The 6437-nt window shown below is 38.5% G+C and overlaps 1 long non-coding RNA gene and 1 pseudogene across 2 annotated transcripts in view; both read right to left on the bottom strand.

Annotated features, from left to right (window-relative positions):
* Window positions 1–6437, bottom strand: part of LOC148719031 (uncharacterized) — a 64564-nt pseudogene that overhangs the window by 19150 nt on the left and 38977 nt on the right. The window lies entirely within an intron of this gene.
* Window positions 5835–6437, bottom strand: part of LOC148719034 (uncharacterized) — a 14980-nt gene continuing 14377 nt past the window's right edge. The window contains exon 3 of the long non-coding RNA XR_015993755.1: window positions 5835–6437. This exon is cut by the window's right edge and continues 3485 nt beyond it. This is a non-coding gene — a long non-coding RNA (uncharacterized LOC148719034).

Here is a 6437-nt window from a genome sequence, read left to right on the forward strand (position 1 = left end):
TCCTTCTGTTTCTGCATGCACTATTATGTCATCGACGTCGTTTTCAACTCCTTCTAAGTCGCTGAAGTGTTGACTCATCCGCCTTTGGAAAATTTCTTGGGCAGATCTGATTCCGAATGGAGATACTTGATAACAGTACTTCCCAAACGGTGTGTTGAAGGTGGTTAGAAGTTGACTTTCTTCGTCAAGAGGTATCTGCCAGTATCCTCGGTTAGCGTCTAGCCTGGTGAACCATTTTGCAATTGCCATACTTGTAGTGATGTCCTCTATAGCGGGTAGCTGAAAATTTTCCCGTTTTATTGCTTTATTGAGGTGCTTTGGATCTAAACAGATCCGCAGACTACCATTGGGCTTTTCAACAATGGCCATGGAGTTGACCCAGTCTGTGGGTTCTTCTACCTTACGAAAAACCCCTCGCTTTTCCATGTCATCCAATTCTTTCTTCACTCGGTCGCGAAGAGCTGCTGGGACAGTTCTAGGTGGGTTTACAACAGGTGTCACAGTAGGGTCTATTTCAATGTGGTAAGGTTTTTCCGAACGTCCCAAACCTGTGAATACTTGCTTGTACTTTTGCAGCATTTCTTCTTTCAGTTCTTCGGAGAGCTTCTTAGCTTCCTTTCCTCTGTCTGGTTTGGTTTGGTCTTCTTTTCTCTTGGTTGCCATAATCAATTTGACTAGACCCAGATCTCTAGATGATGTGAACCCCAATACTCCTGGTTGATTTGTTTCTACTATGTGGAACGTCAGCTCCTGTTCGACATCTGTTTTAGATTTCACTGGTAGTTTAGCAGTGCCAAGTACAGTTAGCTTGTCTTCGGAGTAACTTACTAGATTGTGTGAGCAGGCATTTATCTGTGGGTTGCTACCAACTATCTTCTGTAGGTCTTTAAACGGCATGATGTTAACTTGAAAGCCAGTGTCTATCTTTAGTTTTGTGATATGCCCTTTTACTGGAAGCTTCACATAGCATTCCTCATTGTAGATCTGAACGTCTGTAGTGACAGCTCCTACAAATAGGGTTGAGTTAAGATTTTTTTCTTCCTCTTGTTGATCTACGTCCAGTCCATGGACTTTTTTCCGTGATCTGTATACACTCTGGAAGTGACTTCTTTTCTGACAATAGTTGCATGTTTTGCCATATGTAGGACACTCTCTTAGACCATGTTTAGTTCCACAGTTCCAGCAATTGAACATCTCGCTTGGAGATCTTTTTTCATCATTAGCGTAGGGTGTCTTTTTGTCTGCAAATTTGTTCTTCTCTTTTCCAATTCCATGCACTGTTGAGTCACAGTCTAGTTCTTTCATTTGAGTTTCCATGGCCCCTGCAGATCGTACTACATCTATTGCTTTCTCGAGTGTAAGGTTTGTCACCCGGAAAAGTCTTTCTCTCGTTTTCGTGTTGTTTACACCAAGTACAATTCGATCCTTGATGAGAGAATTTTTCAATGTTCCAAATTCACATGTTTCACAAAGCTTTTTTAGTATCGTTACATACTGATCGATACTTTCGCCGCTTTCTTGGGCCCTTGAGAAGAATTTGTATCTTTCGTAGCTGAAATTTTTATTTGGTTCACAGTATTGCTCAGATTTGGGCAGTACCTAATCGATTTTCTTGTCATCGTCTTCTTCATCCCAGGTTAGAGTGTTGAAAACATCGATAGCATCGTTTCCGATAACTGTCAGAAGTGTAGCTACCCTGGTTGCACTATCTTTCAAGCTTATTCCGGTCGCAATTTCGTAATTTATGTATTTCTGTTTGAACTTCTTCCAGTTGGCCGAGATGTTTCCCCCATTTAAATCGAGAGGTTCGGGAGGTGGAAGGCTTAAGTACATCGCCATTTCGATTGTGTGTTCTTCGATTTCCACTGGTTGTTGTGTTTCTTCGGTGTTTTCTACCTCTTCCGGCGTGTCGAGAAGTGACTGATCCTGTGACATGAAGTTGGATCGCCGATGTTGATTACTCTGAAACGCCGGCTGTTTTTTGTCCAAAATTTCGCCACATGGATGGTTGAGTTCCTCTTTCGTGTTTTACTCCTGACACCATGTAATATTCTTAATACGAAAACACGCTGGGTTTTGATAACACTTTTTATAATTTAAAAATCCAACCTCTTCACAAAACAATGCTCATGTGTTCTCTGCATGTGCGTGTCCATAACGTGTAACGCTGATCCACTTGCCGTCACCCCAATCCATAGTCAGTGACACGGTAGAACTGATTACTTTTAATTTACTAGATAGTTTCAACGTACAATTTTGAGTTTTCCAGGCTTCAGAAAGAAAGCTACGCCCTAGGAGGGGCAACCTCTTAATTAAGACAAACCTGTTTTGACTCGTCATTCATTATAGTTTTGTAACTGAGCCGCTGCAATAGGAAAGACCATAAAAGAGTTTTAATCTAAGCCTTAAACCAAAGAGGGTTAGCAAATATTTTATCTTTTTCATACCAGGCCTGTCACAATATGAGTAAAATGGTTCTAGAGACTGATCAGGGCTTTTCAGTCTTATTAGTAAAAACTCAGTCTTACAAAAGTAGGCCAGGAGACTGCATTTATAACCATGGTAAAATAGTTTTTGTGTTGAGATCATAAACATTCAAAATATATCAAGCTGTCACTAATAATTGACACTCAAAAATTCTGGGAAAGCTTTGACCGAATCCGCTGGAATAAAATTGACTCGACCATAGCGTATCCTATCACCCGCTGATGACAACTTATTAGTCGCTTTGAGGTCCAACACTTCATGCCGAAATAGAGAGATTTAGTCTAATTTCAGGTCTACTTCAGGTACCTTAACAGCTCGCAACGTTCATATTTTGTACGTCACACCGTATATGCATGGCTTACCACTGAAATCTTTGACTGTGCATACCAGACGTCCGATCTGGGTGATGGTGGCATGTTTGAAGGCTGTCAGTTTGTATTATTACTCGGGCTTCTGTAGGAAAGCCTGAGTCGTAAAATGCAAGTCGTTCTAGGTCGCCAAAAGGGGGTCAAGGTCCCAGGCGATCCTTGCTTAAACCGCGGAAACTGGGGATCACGCCTCTACTTCGCGAATTACATTGGCTGCCTGTTTGTTATGGTATCGAATATAAAATAATTCTTCTTACATTTAAGGTATTGCATGGTATGGCGCCCGATTACTTGCGCCATTTAATATCTGTCTTGCCGCCGTCTAGGTATAATTTAGGGCGCAACGATGACTCCGCAGCTTTATTACTTTCCCGAAAATAATATCCAAGAAGACCCTGGCAGATAGATCGTTTAGTTGTGCCGCCCCTAGACTTTGGAATCTGCTTCCTACCACAATAAGATCTATTTCCAGTTTAGATATTTTTAAAATTAGACTTAAAACTTTTTTATTTAATAGGGCGCTTAATTAGTTACTATAGTTGTTATGATTAAATTGCATTATTGATGAATTATTTTATTTATTTATTTATTTATGGAATTTTAGAAATGTAATTTTGAACTTCTATTTTATTTTTGATTTGATATTTATTGTAAGGCGCAGTTGAATATTTTTATAGAAACTGCGCGGTATAAATTTAAATTTAATAATAATAATAAAAACTGGAGATGAGAGTGCGACAAATTGAGTTATCGTGTGCTCGCTCTTCGTGAACAACATAATTTACAGAATGCTGTGTTTCGTGAGGACCGTTTCGCAAACATTCCTGTCTTATACGCTCACCTCACATAGAAACGCACACGCTGTTCGTGGTAGGCCCACACTAAATGATGTCGAGCCTTTTAGGAATGGGTCGGTCCACGAACTCTTTAGCTTGAAAGCTAGTCAAATGTGCAACGTTCATATTAGTTCTCACGAGATAAATAATAAGCAATATGTGAGTTCAAACTGCGAAAATACTGGCAAAACTGTGACAGCCGATTTAACAACAAACTGTGGTGCCGAGACGAACGCCTTACTTGCTGTAAAAATCAAGAATGTTCGTGAACACAACTTCGAAGGTGGCGCTAACAACAGCGAATTGACTAAGGATACTGACTGAAGCAACTTGAATAGTAAGATTAAATATCTAAGCTTAGCTCTTTCGTTAAATATCCTGTTTCTGTTATTGGTTTTTATTGGGTTCAATACTTGTAGAGTAGGATTTGGTATTTCGTACATAGTCACTATTATCATTGCACAAGCGATCGTGAATGTTGGTTTGCTCTTCTCGTGGAGTTTTAAGTGCTTAGTAAAAGACATGATGAATACACTCGATGACTTTAGTCCACTAGAAAAATTTGTCGATATGACTAATGTACATGAACATAATGATGTTACAGTGTCACTAAAATTATAACAATTCAGATCTCATTATGCAAGGTATGCATATTATATTTGTGCTTGTGTTTTGTGTGAATGCCAAGGCTCTCATAAACTTGGTCGTGAACCAAGCAGAGTACAAGTGGAGATGTTAAAACGTCTTTCTCGGAAAAGTAGAAAACTGCAGAGTTATCTATGGAGCCGTTTAAGTAAAAACGTACCAAAGACATCGAAAGTCCATGATCTCTTAACTCAATGCGAAGCCCGAGTTAACGTTCCTAGTTATAATTGCTTCTTTTACAACTTTTGTTACCATGTAATCAGTAAATCAAATATCAATGGCTGACTTCGCTATGTTTGTTTCGCATTAATATTGCTAAGTTCAACAAATTCTTTTTTAAGTTCCCTTGAGCCAACTCTATGGCAAACTTCAGATTCATGTAGATAAAGTTCAAGCGATTCTTGGAGTATTGGCTTCTTGACAGAGCATATCAGAAGATCGATCTATGTAATGTTGGTGTATTTGAAAATGTTTTTTTAAATAGGTAACCTTTGTTAAAACTTTTCTGATACATCAAAAGAAAAGAATCAACTTCGCCTTGGAATAGAACCATCTCAACGGCACTGTTCTATTTTTGTTGCGTGATGTTAAGTGAAACCTACTTTCTTCAGCTGTCCGCGAGCCAACTCTGTGGTTCACTTTAGCTCCATGTAGCTTGTGCCTTTTGGGAAACCAGCCAAAAATTATAATCTCGGCCAAAACCTCAAAGACTATACGATGACAGGAATGGAAGTAGACTTTGTTTACTACAGTGTAACTTGAAAAGAACTGTCGGAGTCTAGAGTGTTAAGAATGAAATCAGCGGGTTTACATAAAGTACAATATACAATGTACTGAATTTTGAGCGTCATATCACTGACATCTGCAAGTCCTGTTTTTTTTTTTTTTTTCAATATTCGTAATATTTATCGTATTAGTTCATTTTTATCAACCAAGCATATGAAGATTTTAGTTAATGACTTTGTTATCTCAAGGCTCGACGACTGTAATTCATTGCTACATGGTCTTCCTCGCCGTCTTCTGCATAAATTACAGCTTGTTCAGCTCGCTTGGACTTTAGATGGCCGCAAGTACGACCAGATCACGTCATTACTAAGGCAGCTTCATTGGCTGCCTGCTGAGCACCATATTACTTTTAAATTACTTTTAATAACTTTTACATTACTAATCTTCTGCACTTATACACCCCTCATAGGTTGTTAAGGTCTTCATCAAAAATTCAGGTACAAGTTTCTCCTTGAGATCTTAAAATTTATCGAGACCGAGCATTTTCTATATGTGCGTCCAGGTTATGGAACTGCATTCCTAGCTATATTCGGCGTAATCCCAGTGCCGATACTTTCAAGAAATCTCTGAAAACTTATCTCTTTAAATGTTATTTTATCTCCCAGGTATTGTAGATTTTATTATTCTATTGTCTGGTTCTTATGTGAAGCGCTTTAGAACTTTTGTATATAGCGCTGTATACATGATATCACTATTATTGTTATTATTATTATTTTTTTTTTTTTTTTTTTTTTTTATTATTACAGTTCGCCGCCGATGCCGCTGTCATAAGTGTTCAGGAATCAGAAAATCAACACCTAATTAATCGCTTCGTATGATGGTGTAATTGGTCGAACACGACAATCAGGGTTGACAAATGTTTTACTTTTGGAATACGGAAACTGTGCATTAAATCTGTCCAATATTTACCCAAGCTGTTGATCAATGGAGTTCTCATTCCCTGTGTGGAAATGGTTGAATCATTTCGTAACTTTTGTCGCTTCTTTGACTTCAACATGTCTAATAATCAGCACAAATCTGAATTGTCTTATCTTGTACAAGTCTTGGTGAATGACATTGATATAAAGCCCCTACATCCTAAACACAAACTTCTTCTGTACAGCCGCTATGTCCTATCAAAATTGTCATGGCATTTTACCATAGCAAATATATCCAAAACCTGGATAACGCAATATCTCGACTCTGTAGTGAATGGCTACATACGAAAATGGCTTGATATTCCGATATCTGGAACACTCAGCAATGTTTTCCTTGAAAGCAATAAATTTGGTCTTAATATATGTCCTCCCTCTATCAAATTTACTCTGTGCCAGTC

Source organism: Stylophora pistillata, chromosome 12 (genome assembly GCF_964205215.1).
Source record: "Stylophora pistillata chromosome 12, jaStyPist1.2, whole genome shotgun sequence".
Taxonomy (NCBI): Eukaryota; Metazoa; Cnidaria; class Anthozoa; order Scleractinia; family Pocilloporidae; genus Stylophora; species Stylophora pistillata.